Source organism: Petaurus breviceps, unplaced genomic scaffold (genome assembly GCF_028583685.1).
Source record: "Petaurus breviceps papuanus isolate PSGF00001 unplaced genomic scaffold, PetGlider_PUasm1.0 90847, whole genome shotgun sequence".
Taxonomy (NCBI): Eukaryota; Metazoa; Chordata; class Mammalia; order Diprotodontia; family Petauridae; genus Petaurus; species Petaurus breviceps.
In genome coordinates, this window is record NW_027187360.1 from 12,495,795 (window position 1) to 12,515,122 (window position 19,328).

The 19,328-nt window shown below is 39.2% G+C and overlaps 1 protein-coding gene across 1 annotated transcript in view; it reads right to left on the bottom strand.

Annotated features, from left to right (window-relative positions):
* The window catches only part of BMP7 (bone morphogenetic protein 7), a 97,302-nt gene that overhangs the window by 75,616 nt on the left and 2,358 nt on the right, over positions 1 to 19,328 (bottom strand). The gene's annotated exons all lie outside the window — the stretch shown is intronic.

Here is a 19,328-nt window from a genome sequence, read left to right on the forward strand (position 1 = left end):
TTCCATTTTACAGAGAAGGAAACTGAGGTCCAAGGAAGTTAAGTGACTTACTCAACGTTTCACAAGCAAAATTTACTCACCTCCATTCTCCCGTACCATGCCATTTTTTTCTTATAAACAAAGTGGAAACTGCTTAGCAAACCTTGTTATATACATTTTTTAGTTATTGTAAATTTTTTATCATCCTAGGATAATGCCTGGGCAGCTAGGTGGCACAGTGGATAGGGTTCTGGGCCTGGAGTCAGAAAGATTCATCTTCCTGAGTTCAAATCCAACCTCAGACACTTACTAGCTGTGTGATCTCAGATGAGTCACTTAACCCTGTTTGCCTCAGTTTCCCCATCTGTCAAATGAGATAGAGAAGGAAATGGCAAGCCACCAAAGTATCTTTGTCAAGAAAATAGGGTCACGAAGAGTCAGACCCAACTGAACAATAACAAAAAAGGATATTACCCTTCCCCTCCAAAAAATAGTTTAGAATCAGTTCATCAGTATCACCCCTAGTTTTGAAAAAGACTTTGGAAAGATGGTGTAAGGCCCCAAATGTCCCAAATCACTCTCCTTCACCCTGTTTCTAACTGGAATGAAATTATCAAAATTAATAGCAATCCTTAGGATAATATTACCAGAGGACCCATTGAAATGCATTGAGAGAGGTGTTGTAAATGTCAATGCGTTATAATAATCCATTATTATATTATCCAAAACTAGAGTCTTATTAGGCAAAAGTGGGGTGGTGGTTTGGGGATTGGTTGGGGTTTTCTTGTTCTGTTTTGTTTTGTTTTTGCGGGGGGGGGAGGAGGGGATGGAATGAATATGAAGGTGAGGGAAGAATACCAGAAGTCTGAACCAGGAAACTGAGGAGACATAGTAGAAGACCTTAACTAGTCAGGGGGTCACAAAGAAAGCACAAAAGTTGAAGTAAAGCCTCCCAAGGCAAACTTTATCACAGGTGAGGAGAATTCTATCTTATTATTTGGGTTTCCCCATGTCATAACAGATGCTTCATAACACCACTTTCAAAAGTTCTGCAAGGAAAAGACCAAGAATCAAGGAGTCATTCTCCCCACTCTATAGCAAAGGGTTTTCCTGCCCCATTCTACATGCTAGCATCCTATTGACAGCTGACCTCAGGACAAATCCAATACAATATCCAATAACCTCCACCTGGGCTTGATGATCAGCCCTCAACAGGCGAATTCAAATAATGGTCATTGGGGAGTCCTGTCATGTCTCAACCAGGCTGTTGAGTAATGACTCAGGAAAGGATTTGGTGGGGAGTGGAAATGAAGGGGCTCCCAAAGGGTGCTAAAAAAAAAGAGAGAGAAAGCTTGTTTAGTTAAAAGAGTGATGGACTCGAAAACAGATGACCTGCATTGGGTCCCAACACTTCTTAATGACTCCTTAACTACTAGCTGTGTGACTTTGGGAAAGTCACTCTCCCCTTCAATGCTTCTGGTTCCTCACTTATAAAATAAGGGGATTGGACTGTATTTTCTGTAAAAGAACAGAGTCATGATATGCACTCATGAACATGATAGTGAAGCAGATAGGGACTGCTCTTTCTACAAAGTGCCCTCAAGTTACATGTTTTGTGATTTTCCCCCTTAAAGGTTACCCTTGATAGTCCTCTTAACCTAATTTCATGAGGAGATGAGTGTTGGAAAAGAGGGGCCACCCAGTGTGATTTGCCCTGGGTCTTGCACTTCCTAGGGATTGCTGTGAGCACAGTGACTGCAAACCAGATGTTTCATCCAGAGCTGATTAAGCACCGAAGAGTAACTTTGGTGGCCTGGGGTAGGGGACCCACAGCTGGCTCATCTTTATACTCAGTAGTATTTAGCATAAGCCCCCATGAGTGCCCAGGGCTGAAAGTCTCACAATTTTCTTTCATCCAGATCTTCAAGTTTTCAATATGCCTTTGTCTGAAATGTGAAAAGTGATGGAATCATGGATTTTGAGTGAGAGGGGACTTCAGAGATCATCTAGTCCACAAACCACTCATTTTACAGATGAAGACATTGAGGCCTAGGGAAACAAAGTGATTTGTTGCTCCAAGACCAACTGATAACAATGAGAAGTGATATTTGACCCCAAGTTTTCTTATTTACAAGATTTTGCAAGTTCTTCCCTCGGTACCACTTAGGTTTTTGGGGAGAACATTAGGAAAGCAGAAAAATATATATATATACAAACAGAGAAGTTGAAAATATTATAGAGAGGGGCGTCTAGGTGGTGCAGTGAATAGAGCACCAGCCCTGGAGTCAGGAGGACCTGAGTTCAAATCCGGCCTCAGACACTTAACACAAAAACTAGTCATGTGACCTTGGGCAAGTCACTTAACCCCAATTGCCCTCCAAAAAGCAAAAAAAAAAAAAGAAAATATTATAGAGATCCTACATAGTAAAGTTGAAGATATGATCCCTGCCTTCATGGATCTCTCACTATTACTGGAGAGAGAACACAATAGAAAAAATATACACATGCAGGGGCAGCTATGGGTTTAAATACAGTCTCAGACACTTACTATCTATGCGACCTTGGACAAGTCATTTAACCTACTTGCCTCAGTTTCCTCATCTGTAAAATGAACTGGAGAAGGAAATGGCAAACCACTCCAGTATCTTTGCCAAGAAAACCCTCAATAGGATAATGAAGAGTTGTAAATAACTGAATGACAACAACATACACATATATGTGAAAAGTTAAAGACATGATCCTGCCTTCAGCTTCTCTATATAGTATCCCTCACAGATTCCAGAATATTGCAGTGGATACACAACTGTTTACAGAATTACAGTCATCTAATTCAACCCACACCTGAAAAAAGAAGGCCCCATACAAGATACCCAATAACTGGTCCTCCAGCTTCTACTGGGAAGACTTCCAATGATAATGGATCTACTACACGCTGAGGCAGCTCAATTTTTTAATAACTCTAACTGTTAGGGGTTTTCCCTGGTATCAAGCCCACTACTGTCCCTCAGCAATTCCACCTTTTGTTCCTGGTTAGAACCAATGCTATTCTTTTTGAAGCATCGCTCTCATCTAGTATGTTAGTCATCCATCCAAGTTTCATATCATCTACAAATTTGATAAACATGCCATCTATGTATTTATCCAAGCCACAGGCAAAAATATTAAATGATAGTCAGCCAATGAATATAAGTGCCTACTATGTGTCAGATACTGTGTTGAGCACTGGGGATACAAGAGGAGAAATACAGAGGCAAAAGACAGTCCCTGCTCTCAAGAAGCTCCCAGTCACAAGCCCTGTGCAGAGCTGCACAAAGTAGTCAGCCTCCCTTCTCCCAGAATCATCTCTGTCCAATGGCCTGGGATGCGGTGGATAGATGGCCTTGGTGCCTTCAATGTCTGACCAAGCTCTACACACTCCACAGCAATGACGTCAGCCACATTCATAGCCATTGGAACAAACTGTGCTCATTCACCCATTCTGCAAAGTAAAGTTTTTCCATGCTTGGGGTAGACATCCCCCTAACTCACTGACATGTTTGAGGCTGTCGGTTACCCTCAACCTGGTTTAGATCATCTACCAAGACAGGTTTCCCGAGTTTCTGTGAGTCACAGGTGAGAGTTGGGTGAATGCTAAAGGTGGGTGAGCAGTCCTGAAAAAGACTTGGCAAGCCCTCACACCAGAGGTGCTAGTCTTCCTGAACTCCCCATCATTACTGACTTATCTAGATCTTTATTATCTCTTTAATAATCCATCCTAGATTTTATCAGAATTGTTGGAGGCTGTAGACTATTCTCTTTCCTTTAATTGAAAACTAAGATCTTTGCCTTTCTCCAGTCCTTATGGTGGTACCTCTATTATTTGACAGAATTTTCAAATATCATCAAGAATAGCTCAACAATCAAATCCACTAGTTCTTTCAGTATCCAAGGAAGCACTCTGGACAGGTGACTCATCTTCTTAACTCATTCAGTCAGTATATGTGGTTAGTCTCCCTTCATGATACAAGTGTGAATTCTCTTCATTTTATTATTTGTAAATGTGTCTTAGGGTGCTAGATGGGCAATAGATGGAATGCTGGGCCTAAAGCCATGAAGACTCACTTTAGTGAGTTCAAATCTGGCCTCAGACACTTACTATCTGTGTCACCCTGGGAAAGTCACTTAACCCTGTTTGCCTCAGTTTCCCCATCTGTAAAATGAGCTAGAGAAGGAAATGGAAAACTACTCCAGTATCTTCACCAAGAAAACCCCAAACTGGGTCATGAAGAGTCAGATACAATTGAAACAACTCAACAACAACAAAAATATGCCTTCCTTACTAGACTTAAGCTGTTGCTGAACTTATGATTATACATCTTTCAAGCCTAAGCAAACTATCTTGATTAACAATAATAACTCGAATTTATATACGGCTTCCAAGTTTGTAAAATACTTTACAAATATTATTTCACTTGATTCCCACAACCACCCTGGGAGGTAGGTGCTATTATTATGCTCATTTTACAGATGATAAAACTGAGGCAAACAGAGGTTAAGTGCCATGGTCACATAGCTAGTAAGTGTCTGAAGCCGGATTTGAACTTGAATCTTCCAGCCTTTCCTTTGTGCCTTTATTTAAGTTGCATCCCCTAGCCCCTGAAAGACTTTCCTTTCCCTCTTCAATTCCTTCTCACATTTAAAAACCCAGCTCAAATGCCATTCCTTTGATGAAACTTTCCTTGCTTTCCTACTTGGTAATAATTTTCTCTTTTTTGGACCTTTAGTAACACTTTGTTTTAAATCTTTTGTGGGGTACCTCAGGCTAGGAACATCTCAAGCAATAAACTTGATTAAACCCCCACTATGTGTTAGGCACTCTGTTAGACCCCAGGAACACGAAGACAAAAATGAATTACCCTAACCCCGAGGAATGTTTATTCTATTGGGGAAGAGTTGTTAAAGAAACTGAGGGGTTCAGTAATTTGTCTCTGATCACAGAGATAAGTATGTGTCAGGGACATAGACATAGGTCTTCCTGCCACTTCTACCCAACCCATGATGCTGCTTCAACCATAATATAATAATGTGTATTATAATGAGATGTACTACTGTCTTACCATTCCTCACTACCACCCCTAACCAGACTCTAATCTTCCCACGGGGCAATGATCATTGTCTTATCTTTTTTTTTTAATTTCTTCCAGTATCTAAAATACTTCTTTACACACAGTAGTTACTTAACAAATGTTTGTTGATATACTGAATGAGTGAATGCTCTCTTTTTAGAACTTTTCTTTATTTTTTCAATTAACAAGTATTTATTTTCTCTCCTTGTCACCTTCCCTCTCTCCACTGGAAAAAATAAAAATAAAAACAAAACTCTTATAATAAATATTTATAATTAAGGAAAATAAATTCCCACATTGGCTATGTCCACAAATGCATATCTCATTCTACATCTCAAGTTCATCACCTACCTGTTTATCAAGAGGTGGGTAGCTAGCTTCATCATCAATACTGGTTGCCATCACTCAGAATAATTGATCAGAGTTTTTAAATATTTAAACATGATTTGTCACTACAATGTTGTGGTTATTGGCTTGTCTTCTTGATTCTGTTCACTTCACATTGTATCAGTTCATACAAGTCTCCCCAAATTTCTCTGAAACCATACATTTCATCATTTCTAATAGCTTAATAGTATTCTATAGGCATAATAGTATCACTGAGTCAAAGATTATATATAGGTTACTATCTTCTGGGGCATTGTTCCAAATTGTTTTCCAGAATGTCTCACCAATTCACAAAGCTATCAAGAGTGTATTAATTAAAGGGCCTGTTTTCCCCACAGTCCTTCCAACATCTGTTATTTTCCCTTTCTTTAGTTCAGTCACACAGATTTGGTCAGAGACTACACCTATGGCCAAGAAAAGAAATTACTCTTTGGTAAATCCCTAAAAATGAACATTGAAATCAAGTTATTCTTACATAACTCCTAAAATAGTTTTACTCATAAGCTATATGCAAAATAATTTAGGAAAACAACTCATAAAATTCAGTCAAAAAGCTGATTATCATCCCGACTCACCATCAGCAATTATGTCCTCTTTCCCAATTTTTTTTAAACAGCTTGCAAGTGTAGACACAACCTCATTTAGGCTGCCTTGCATTCTCTAGGATAATATGGAGAAAAGACAGTTTTAAATCACAAGAGCCAACTTTCTAGTAGAACAAGAACTTGGAGAATGAACCTAGTTTGCCATGTGTCTAACTTTCAACACATTTAAACTTTCACTTGTATATTGGGTAATCATATTGAAGAAAGTTATCTCAAGATATGAATACATTGGGAGGCAGCATGGTGGAATATGAAAAGCAGTCTTCTTAGAATCTGAAGACCCGGGTTCAATTCCCATCTCTGATACAATGGAGTTTAGACATATTGGTTCTAAGATAGCTGCCTTACCTCTTTGAGCCTCAGTTTTCCTGTCTATAAAATGGGGATAATATCTGTGCCACATTACCTTTCAGTGTACTTGTGAATAAAGCATTGAATATGAATTATTCTTAGATACCATAATTCAAGAAATATACTTATGACCTATACCCTGGGAATTATAGAATACTTCCCATTTTTGATTTTCTGATAAAGCCTTTAAAAGTAGGCAGCTGAGCAAGAACCGGAAATCGAGGGGATGCCCATCAGTTGGGGAATGGTTAAACAAGTTGTGTATATGAATGTAATGGAATACTGGTATGCTGTAAGAAATGATGAACAGGTGGACTTCAGAAAATCTTGGAAAGACTTGTATGAACTGATACTGAGTGAAGTGAGCAGAACCAGGAGAACATTGTCCACAGAAACAGCCACAGTGTGCGATGACTGATTTTCATAGACTTAGCCCTTCTCAGAAATGCAAAGACCTAAAACAATTCCAAAGGACTCATGATAGTAAATGCCATCCACATCCAGAGAAAGAACTATGGAGTCGGAATGCAGGGCAAAGCAGACCATTTTCTTTTTTTGTTTTGTTTTTTTCTTTTTCATGTTCTCTCCCATTCATTATAATTCCTCTATGCAACACAACTAATGTGAAAATGTGTTTAATAGGAATGTATGTGTAGAGCCATATCAGATTGCATGTCGAATTGAGGAGGGAGGGGAGAGGAAGGGGGAGAAAATTTAAAACTTATGGAAGTGAATGTTGAAAACTAAAAATAAATAAATTAATAATTTTTTTAAAAAGTAGGCAGCAGAGGGTGGGAACTCCAGTGGTTATAACACGAAACTGGGTTTCTGGGTCTTTAAGTGGGCCCCACAAGGATGATGACTGTGATAACAATGGTGTTGACAGCGCTTTGATGCTTGCAAAAGATTTTATATGTTTGCTCTTTAAAACAACCCTGTGAAGAAAGTACTATTCTATCTATTTTACAGGTGAAGAAACTGAGACTAAGAGAGGTTAAATGATTTGTCCAGAGTCATATGGGAAGCTGTCTGAGGCCAGGATTTGAACTCATGATTTTCAGACTCCAACTACAGCATTCTATTCACTGCATCACCTACTTAGATCATGGGTTTTTCATGACCCCTTTTGGGGTTTTTTTGGGAAAGATACTGGAGTGGTTGGACATTTCCTTCTCCAGTTAATTGTACAGGTGAGGAAACTGAGGCAAACAGTGTTAAGTGACTTGCCCAGGGTCAAACAGCTTAGTAAGTATCTGAGGCTGGATTTGAATTCAGATCTTCCTGACTACAGGTCTGGCTTTCTATATACTACACTGACTTTAGCATGGAAGGGACCCCAAAGAATTTTCTAATCTAACACTCATTTTACAGAAACTGAAGCCCAGAAAACATAAGTAGTTTGTTCAAAGTCACACAGTAAAAAAGAAAGTCAGGATTTGAATCCGAGTCCTCTGACTCCAATTTCACAATCTTACTACACTTTAGACAATGCAGTTGGCAAATACAGGCTAGTAACTACTTGTTCCAACTGCCTCAACTCAAAACACTGATACTTTACTTCAATGTTAACCATGCAAATACTCCAGCCAGGAACATTGTTTTGCCCACAAAAGTTTCAAGGACTGAAGAATTGCCATCATTTCCATGAAACAAAACATTTGTTCTGGTGCAGCTAGGTCAATCCAATGAAGTTTGGCACAAATGGGCTTGTCATTACCCCCTGCAAACTTTCTTATTGGGCCAGGAAGTCTGGAGGCACTTCAGAGGTTTCCTGGTGGAAAAGTTAACAAAACCAGTCGTGCAGATAGGCTGGCCTTAGAGTTGACAAAAATGTTTGCTTGGCAAAAACTCACAAGCATTGCCTATTACACTATTTAAATGATTGGGGGTGGGATGGAAGCACTGTGGTTTTCTATTTTTTTTTTAAGATATGTGTATTTCTGCCCCATTTTGCTTGCCAAGGAAGAGGCCAGTGACTCAGCCTGGTCCTGGCTACCTTGGAATTGAATAGCCCCTTTCCACACCTGGGGAAACTCAGAGCTTCCTTCTCTCTCTAACATAGGAACCTGCTACACCAGGTTACCCCTGGCACCCTTACATACCAAGACATTTGCAGAGGTCAGTTAGGAGAAACAAAGGTTGTATGACCACCCAGGTAACAGAATACACTTGGAAATAATAGCATCTGTTGATAAAGTAAGAAAAACTCATCTTTTTGAGTTCAAATCTGGCCTTAGAACCTTACTATCTGTAGGACCCTGTGCAAGTCACTTAACCTTATTTGCCTTAGTTTCCTTATCTGTAAAATGAACTGGAGAAGAAAATGGCAAACCTCTCCAATATCTTTGCCAAGAAAACCCCAAATGGGGTCACAAACAGTCAGTCACAACTGAAACAACTGAACAACAACAGAAATTCAGAGATTAAAAGGGTCTTGGAGTCATCTAATCCAACACTTTGGTTTGACAAATAAGGAAACTGAGTTTTGGAAAGTTTAAGTGAACTGCTAAGGGTCACACAGATAGTAAGGGGCAAACTATGATTTAAACCAAGGTCTTCTGGGTTCAGATCCAAATGTTTTTCCACTGTACCAGTGCTACCTCATTTTCAGGTGAAAACCCTGTAAAAACAATTTTGGTTAAGTACAGAGATTCTGATGGGCTAACAGGTCTGCCATCAAGGCAGGCTCATATTTATTCCTGTCTCCATTTCTTAGTCACCAAAATGTCTCAGTCCCAAGCAGCACTAAGCTCCCAAGAGAGGGCTCACATTTTGATTACAATCTCTGCTCTCTTCAACCGGAAAATAAAGCAGAGACCATCAGCCTTGAAATGCCACTTTTTCCACTGGCTTCCATGTGAAAGGGAGGGTGGGGGAAGGAGAAAGAGAGGAGGGAGTGTGTGGTTCATATTAAAGCCTTCACCTCCATTTCCCGGTGTCCCATTTGAGAAATAACCCAGCACCCAGTTGGGAGGAATTTCCAAGACAAAAACCAGCCAGAGCCACAGCAGAAAAACAGAGATGATTTTTGGTTCTTCTCCCCTTCAATTTATTAAGTGGATATAAGGCAATTAAGAGCCCAGTGGTAAAGTAGTTAAAATGCAAGTAGGTGCCTTTATTGTTTCCTCCAAAAGGAAACAGTCAACCAGCAACCTATATCATATAAACATTTATTACTCAATGTAGATTATGAGACCCACAGTCATTTAAAAGTCTTTTTCTCAATGAATGTTCAATTTCAAGTCAGAAAAAAAAGGATTTTTGCAGGAAGGAGTGGGGAACAGAGTGACCTCATAAGGTTCAGGCAAAAAAAAAAGGTTAAAAAATCCTCACTGACTCCCTAAAGGTGTAGTTATCATTGAACAGTGTTGGTACCTACTATGTGCAGGGTGCCTTATCTAAACCTATAACCTCTTGGAGACTGAATTCAACACGTTGTACACAATGGTTGTTTATTAAATGGACTTTCCCTCTAATAAAAGTAGCACTTTAAGGTTTATAAAGCACTATCTCCATATAACATGTACCTACCTCATTGTATAATCTCCATTTTACAGATAAGGAAGATGAGGTTCAGAGAGATTAACTTCTGCTTGAGAGGGGATCTTCATGGACACTCAGCTATGAAGTGTCACAAGCCAGAATTTGATGCTAAACTCTTGACTTCAAATACAGTACTTTATACTAAACAATGCTACTTTTCCTAAACATATTTTTTTTCCTTTCAAACTGTAGCTGCTGTCATTCAAAAAATCTCCAAATTGTTGCTTTAGCAAGATTTCAGTTTAGTGGGAACACAAAGGTTACCTATAATTCTACTAGAAAATAGGGGTCTTTCAGTCTTTCCATGTTGATTTCTTGAACCCAATGGCCACCTTAACTACCAAGATAAAAGTCTGGGGTAGGGGGTGTGGAAGAGTGCTATAGTTTTCAAATCATTCCAGTATTTACTCAGTCTAACTAATCCATGGTCTTTAAGGGGCCAGAATGAACAATTAGCATGTTTGGCTTTTAAAATCGAAATGTTAGCAATTTTGAGAGCTCCAGAATAAAGGACCTTGTGCAAACTCACTAGTTCTCTTCCAAAGGGAAATTCCCATCTTCTAACCTTCCTAACTATGTGACCATGGGCAAGTCTCCTGACCTCTCTTAGCCTCAGTTTCTTGTTCTGTATAATAGGAATAGTATACCAATAGCAACTACCTCATGGTGTACTTATGGGGTTCAAATGAGGTAGTATGTGAAAAGTTTGTTGTTAACCTTAAAGAAAAATATAAAAGTTTGGGAAAAGGTTGCCTGGTATTAGGAGGATGTTCTGGCCATTGAGCAGATCAAGGCTTACTTTCTAATTTGCTGCTTTGCTGGTAATTTTAAAATTATAGCTTTTTATTACTTGATCTGATAATATTGTGTTCAATTCCTGTAGGGATTGAACCATGACCTTTTGATCCACATGTGCTAATCAACTGAGCTAATGTGTAGTTATACAATAGTCCCTTATTTCTGTAAAATCTTTTTTCAAAATCCCCCCATTTTGTCCTCTTATTCAACGTTGGTTTTCAGGTCCTTCCACCTTAATTTGTGTCCAATGAAACAAGCTCAAGGTCAGTGATGATATAACTAGGAGATTATTTTGAGCGATGTGATAAACTCATTTAAAAACCACAGTGCTTCCATCCCACCCCCAATGTGATAAACTCATCCTCCTAATACCAGGCAACCTTCTTCCAAATATGTACCCTCTGTCATAAAGGGTACTGACTGACAAAATACAGATGTATTGATACAAATCCATGCCTACTACCTGCAGACCCCAAAGCTCATGTTCAAATGATGCTAAGTGAATAATAATATCTCCATATTCTACATGAAGGACATCTGTGGTAGGAGATGTCAATATCCAGAAAGGAAGAAAAGACAACCTTCCCGAATGTGCACTGGCAAACACCCAAGTGTATCACAAAATAAAAACAAAAAAATCAGGAAACAGTTAACATAGCCTAAAACTTCTGGTGCCAAAAGTGCTTGAGAGGGATGAAGTGTGCTAGATAGCATGTATCTGGCATAAGAAACAACTGAAATCCAAAAACTTCAGTCAGTACAAACAACACAAAACTGAAAACACCACTTAAGGTCCTATTAGAAAAAGTGCAGGTCTCTCATTCATTCTGTACCTTCAAAACCAAGGTCAGTGCTAATATGTCTGTTTCTTTTACTAGGTACAAAGTAAAACTGGATGAAATCACTGCTGCTTTGTAAATATCGAAAGTGAGACAATCACTTTAATTGGTGAAAATAGGGCTCTGCTTACTCACAGGGAAAAAAAAATTCCTAAATAAAGACATAGGAGTTGTACAAAACAGAATGGAGGTGAGTAAATTTTGCTTGTGTTTTTGCTGTAGCATTCCCCCTTATTAGAGTGACCAATATTTTCCTGAACCAAGAGGATCCTATTGTGCTGTGCATCATGTTCCCAAATGTCTGTAATCGTAATTCAGACACATGGACCAATAAGGGCTTTATTTTTTCCTCTAGCCATAAGTCAAGTACCTGTGAGTCAAGTACAGAACAACCAAACTGCATCAAAAGACCTTTCTTTCCTAAGTATAAGGTGACGAAATAAAATGACGAAAGGCTCTCTAAATCTGAGAATCACTGTGCTAAGTCCCACCTTACAAGATTCTGAAATCCTTTTATGAAGACAATATTGAATTTAAAGTGCCATCAAAATCCAAATCAAATTGTGAAAAATGAGAATATATAGGTCCTAGGTTCTGGAAACAGTGAAAGTTCTCATTCCCAGCCAAATTTAATTAAACCAGACAACAAAAGGTTCTAACTTAAAAGCCACTCCAGGAAGATAAAGATGTTAAAGACTGCCACGTGAGCCCAGAGATGGATGGAAACTTAATACTCAGTAGGCTGAATTTTTCAAACAGTTTAGAAATAGCTGAAGGTAATTTATGGGAAGACTTGAGTGACAAAACACATGATGTAAAGTGCCTTTCCTTAGCGAGGCGCTTTTTACCTTCTCTCTCTACTCTCAAAAGACTTCTAAATTCAGTGACCCAAGACAACACTTTGTTTGTTGTTACAGCATCACACCGGTACAGAGGGTAGATCCCACACCTGTTGCAATAAAGTGACAAAGTTGTGAGAGGCAAACTAGAAGCATTCATTAACAGAATTTCAGTCCAAGGTAGGACATTTTGTACTTCGATTGGCTTCCACAAAGGAAAGCTTCTCTCCCCTTACCCTCAACTACAGTCGAATTAAAATATAACAAGACTAACTGGTTGCTTTTAAAAGGTTAGGATGACAATATATCCCCAGACAGGGCACTTCACTCTCACCAGATACCCTTCGGGCACTAATTTAGCTCTCAAAAAAACCCCAAAAGCTTGACTTGACTTTATCACAGTATTATCCGATCAAAGAATAAAAAAAACTGTAACTTTTGAATTACCAACAAAGCAGAAAATTAGAAATAGCTACTGCTACCAAACAGTGCTCAGGCCCTACAGAGCACAAAATACTTACATATTATGTATTTGACCTCTTACAAAGTCAAAAATAGAGACCTGCGCGGTACATCTAAGGTGGTCAAGGAATTTCATTGATAAAAATTCATAGCTTAACTATGGAAAACTAAAAAAAAAACAACACGCAATTTGCATTTATCTAGTGTTTCTTTCAGGTTTACAAAGCACTCTCTGCACAGCCATCCCAGGAAGTAGGCATAGCAAGTATTACGATCTCTGTTTTACAAATTAGGAAATCAAGGCCCTAGGGAGTAAAGTGATTGGCCCATGGTCATACGAGCTATATGGGGCTTGAAACTTCGGTCCTCCAGAATGAGAACTCCGGCAGCGTTTTTTCCGCTCTCCCATTCCTCTAATGATGAATATTTTTTCTATGGCAAAGCAGCAACAGCAGCATCCCTCTTCCACATAGAGCATTAGGTACAAAAGTATCATGAGAAGTCTAGGACATTCCTAAGCGTCATTGAACACTGGGAGCTGTGCACTGTAAAGCCATTTATATAAAACTGTGGTTGGCAGCCCTCACTCTTCCACGGGAACAAATTAACATTGGCATTCCAAACACAGGAAAGTAAGGAAATTGGAAACACAGTTTATATTTGGCCAGCTCTTTGAAATACTGTACCATGCTACTGCTGTCAATTAATGAAAAGCAGAATTTTGCTGAGAGGGTCTGGTTTGGAAACACATTAACACACGTTAAACATGTTTGCACAGGAACCAGATTATAAGCATCTTGGTTCCAAAACAATAAAGCAATTACACTAAAACTTGTACTCTCTGAGTTGCCATTAATTCAATCCACTCAATCTGGATCAGGGAAGGCTTTCCACTGCATTCAACATGTAGCTTGACACAAACGTTGAAAGAACAGAATCTAGGCTAGTCTGAATTTTACATAAGTATGTGTCAAACTTCATGTACTTGGAATATTCCTCAAAATCATAAACACTCCTATTTTTTTTCTATTGGGAGAAAGGGAACCCAATGTTTATTTGCATTGCTAGTCTACTTTTGATGCTGGCAATTTTTCATCAGTGAAGGTTAACGATACCAAATATCTGTTTCGTATTAAGAAATATCAAGTCACATTTTTGTCAAATATTATTTGTCAAATACTATTTGCTCCAAGAACCAGAATTCAACTGCAGCTGAACACCATCGATTCAACTGCTAATAATCAGCAGGCAGTATGGTGATGGCAGTGGTTTTGCATTGGGGGATCATTTGCAGCAAAAGAAAACCTCTTCCTCTATAAACAGTCTCAAGATTAGGAAAGAAAACTATTTGAAGCCTAGTAATAAAATACTGTGCCCTTGATTTACTCAGTGCAAGGATCCAGTCTACTGTTGGAGCTGAAACCCATATTCCAACTCAAAACAGCTGCACACTAATTATTTTTGTGATTCTTAAAAGAAATTATTTTTTAAATAAAAGGCAGAATGATGAATTGTGAACCTCAATTAATATTTTGATATTGGATCAGTGCACAGAGGTTAAGGGTGGCTCTACCATTCCTAAAACAGGTGATTGGATCTGTGAAGGTAGCAGAGCATCAAGAATCAAATGAACCTTCTTTCTCTGGGTGCTGGGCATCTTCTAATCTTCCTTCTAGACTGTCGTCATTAATATATGTCCTCTCCCTATGCCTTTGCTCAAATGACTTCACATGTCAACTCAGCATTGCTCTGGTATTTATCAAGTTAGAGCTATTTGGATGTGTAAAGCTAAATGTGTTATCATTTTCACCGCAAATTAACAGTTTCTATGTAAATATTGGCATTTCCTCACTCACTGGGAGAAGAGGAAGGCATAATGGTACTAACAACATATTTGATTTAAACTAATTAAAAACAGAGGGTCTTGCAATTTAATATATTGATTTTACCAGTGGGACTTAAATCTTTTATAATAAGTATACACAGCTGCACCACTCACCCACCACCACTTTTAAGCCTAATCCCTGCATTCCTTCTGACAATAACATGACAGGATCCACGCATCCTTGTGTCAGCCTTAACCCCAGTGACACTGCCAGAATGTATTAAGGTAAAACACAGCAGTGTCCTGCCAAAAAGGAGCCTGTCAACAATCCTGACTAGGCCTTACTAGTTATCTTTAAGAAATTAATGAGTCCAGCTTCTTGTGGTAACGGCTCCCTCTTTCTTGAGAGAGAATAACCCTAGCTGACTGTCCAGCCTGGCTGAGACAAGAAAGGTCCAAGACATTCACATCATGCAGTGCAACAAAAATAGCCTTAGAGAATGATATTCACACTAAGTGGTAATCAACTGAGACAGTAGTTTCCCCAGAATTCAATCCTCAAAGTGTCTCTCCGGCAATTTACTTTCTTGGCTATGCGATGGTTTCCTTTCAAACAAGAGGAATTCTGATAGGACTATAAACTGTATGCAAATATTATGTGAACGATATTTATCAAGATGAATTTGACTGTCTATGTGCAAAGAATACACTTTATCTTTAAAAATTCTGCTTTTCTTCATATCTTTTTGACTGTCCTTGTTTGTATTTGTTGTTGTTCCCTCTCTCATTTTTTACTAAAAAAAATCTGACCATCGGGCCTAAAGTATGGACTGAATCATGGGATCCTAAACTGGCACTGGGGGCCAAGATTTAATCTGCTTTGTTTCAAGTGGGAAGTACAGGGAAGATCAAATAAGTTCAAATCTAGGTCAAATATTCTCAGAAAAAAAATCTTTGATTTATAGAAGAGGAAAATGAGGTTTAAAAGAAGTGATTATGAAAGGGTTACTAAAAACACAGCTGTATGTGCACTCTTATATCTAAGGCTCTCCACAGAAAAACTGTGTGACATCTATATTAACCTTTGGCTACACACCAATGAAGGCCTGTAGTGTGCTGGAATGCAGAGCAGCCCCTTCCAAATTTTAACACAAGCCAGGTTACAGCTGCAGATGCCTGTAGCCCATGCTCACTTTATAAAGTATTCCCTGAAGGAAATTTTTAAACTGTTACAGAATCTTTTTCTAATACCCTACAGTGGTAGGGCCTGTTATTAAAGGGCAAAAGGATAGTTCCTTATGCCAAACACTTGTCAACAAAAAGGATAGCCAGATGGTATAAAATAAAATAATAATAATAAAAAAACTTAGAGGCTCTTCAGGTTTCTTGATTTATATTAACAAAAGCCACTCTTATGTGTAGATTCCAAGGAGGACTAATTTTCAACTTTCTCCTTTCATTTCAAAGATGAAACTATTTACTTCCTTTATAACCTGCACCCGGGAATAAACACTAATGGCACATCCCTGATGCCTGGGGTTCTTCAGAAGAATTATGAAGTGGCCTGACTTTCCATATGAGAAGTGGGATGGATTTCCAATTGGATTCAGTTAAGAAACCATGCGTTGCCCTGGGACTGTTTTCTAGTGAGTAGCCTGTTTTGAATTCCAAAATTAATCTACACAGAGAAGTCAGGGGCTTGTTAATCCAAACCAGTTTACAAATCTTGCTATTGAACTCAAATATCCAGGCCCATTAAAATCTGAATGTGAATTAACTGTCTAACATTACATTCTGCTTTATTGTAGAGACTGCTCTTTGTTGGAAGGCTACTTCTGAAACCTGCATTCCCATCACTGCTGGCTTTCTGGTAAATTTGCCCCTTCTATAAAGTACTATATTCTGTCCCTCCCATGCACACAAACTTCTTAATTCCAAGAGTAGCAACTTATAGAAAAGGTTAAGATGCCACTGGCTTGCAACAGGACAAAGATTACTCAACCCCCTCCCACTCCCCCCACTACAGAGAGATGGACATTTTCTTTAGGTTTATGATATTTGCACCTTTTTCTTGTTCTGAGCAGAAACAAAATCTTGCCTTTGAAATACGACAATCTGTGGGAATTGTCCCTTTTAGCAAACTGGGATAAGGTTTAATACAGACTGCATCTAACCATTCATTCATCTTAAAAAAAAAACAATAAAAAACTCCACCCCCACAATAACTCTTCTAATTTGCCCTTGAAGTACCAGAAAACTACACACATTGGAGCCAGGAGCATTTGAATGTGTATTCTAGCTGGTAGCTGGTCTAATTCATTAGGACGTCCACAAACAAGTCAGTCTTTGTCCTTTAAAGATGAAAGCAGCATGAGTGTAACGGGTTGAAAGGTGTGCACACAGTGATGAGGAAAGCCACTGGGATCTGTGTCCTTTTGAAGCTTGTCCCGGCATGCACCCATGACAAGGGAACAAAACAGCACAGATAAACCTCTCAAAAGTGCCTTGTTAGCAATCATTCCACCTGTCTATAAGAGACGATTGGAGCTGGCCTGCCCACTAACTAATGACTGACCACGCTGACAGTAATTCAATATAATGGAGCCTTCTCCACGGAGGACACTTTCATGCTTTCAGAGTTGACTACAAAAGCCAGTCAGGGCTGAACAAATGTCTCCTTAATGGACCAAGTCAGGATTTTAATATAGAGCTTTGACTTCCCTGCTTTACTTGGCGCACTCTTTGAAGAAACTTCCACACTGTACTCCTTTTTCCCCTTCTCTACTCCCCCTCCACACCCCACCCCACCCCATCAAAGGCACTAGTTAATACAGTGTATTATACAACAAAATGAAGGGGAATAGACAAGCATTCATATTCCCAGAGAAAGTTTAGAGAAAAAAATGCATTCTGGTAGTCTAATTTAAGACGGTCAGTTGCTTTGGAGGGGGGTGGTGGGAGAAATGAGAATGAATTTTTAAAGACAAATTGTTCCCTGGGAACTAAACTTAAAAAAAAAAGCTCATATAGAAAGTCCATAGGACTTACAAAATGTATTCTCACAACCCTGTGAGTTAAATATTACTTTCCCATTTTACAGATGAGTAAACTGAGGCTGAGAGAAGTTAAATGTCTATCCTAGGATGACATGGTTAGTAAATGTCACAGCTGGGGATGTGAACCCAAGTATCTTAACTACAAACTGCATGTTCTTTCCATTCAACCTGACTGCCTCCCTAAAACCTAACAACTTATCTGGAGTAGGAAATAATAATATTTGCCCTCCCTCCACTTTTGGCTTAGTAAGGTTTGTATTGATTTAGTGTTCTTATTTCGATGTTTGAGCACACACACAAACCTGTTAGCTTAAGTAGCTTGTTTCAGTTTTCTCTGTGCTATGGTAGTAGCTTACACATGTAAAATGAAAGTCACAGAAAACAGAAACTCTGATAATAATGTTATCTCAGAAACCAAATATTTGAACACCAGCTCTACACTTTGCATCTTAAATGTCTGGTTTGAGAGAACAGTCTGGATGAATATGATGAAATGAGAGGGGGAGGGAAGAGAGAAAGAGTCACAGGTGGAGGAGGAGAAGGAGGAGGAGGAGGGAGAAAAAAAAAAAGAACCTAATGGGAAAGTACAGAGGCCCAAACCCTGCACTTGGGTATCAGGAGATTCTGGATTCACACACGGGCTCTGACCCTTAATGACTTTGTGACCCTGGACAAGTTAACTTTGTATTTCCTACTTCATAGGATTCTGTGAAATGTGTGAGAGGAAGTGAGGAAAGTACTTTTGTAAACCTTAAGTTTAACTTCAATATTTCAAGTATTATGTTCACTTGAATTATATGTATTATTATTTCTGTCAAAGATGAAAAGCTCAGAGTTGTGGGTTTTGAGAGAAAGAGGTTCTAAGTAGACTGCAGGTCCCACCTTTCCAAGGTCTTCCCAGCAGGTGGCCTCCACCTCTGAGGCCAAGGGAAGAGGATGGACAACCCTCTCTCTCTGTCTCTCTGTCTCTCTCTCTCTGTCTCTCTCTCTCTCTCTCTCTCTGTCTCTCTCTCTCTCTCTCTGTCTCTCTCTCTCTCTCTCTCTCTCTCTCTCTGTCTCTCTGTCTCTCTGTCTCTCTCTGTCTCTGTCTTTCACAAACACACACACCATGGCATCTCTCCAAGCCCCCAAACCTTCCTGCCATTGTGGATGCCTGGTGGAGTCTGAGCATGGGGCCCATTCCCTAAACTACCCTCCAGATTCAGTTCCGAGATTTGGAGACACCCAATCTCTATGTTTGGTGGTTTGTGAGCCACACGTGATAAATGCTTAAAATGGATTCAGTAAGCCAGGGACCTATCATTATATATTTTAAATAGAATGCTTGCAATGGCAATGTTTTCACTCAAACTTGGCTGACTCAAGAAGGGGCATTGCTGTCAGAAAGCAAACAAAATCCATCTGTCCTAGGGAGCTTAGTTAAAGGGGTGCAAGGAAGCCAAAGGAAAGGGCAGGTACAACTTTATAAGGTAGAAGAGAGAACTTCCCTCATAGAAGTCTGGCCAGGAAGGTATGTGATATGGCCACAACCAGATTGGG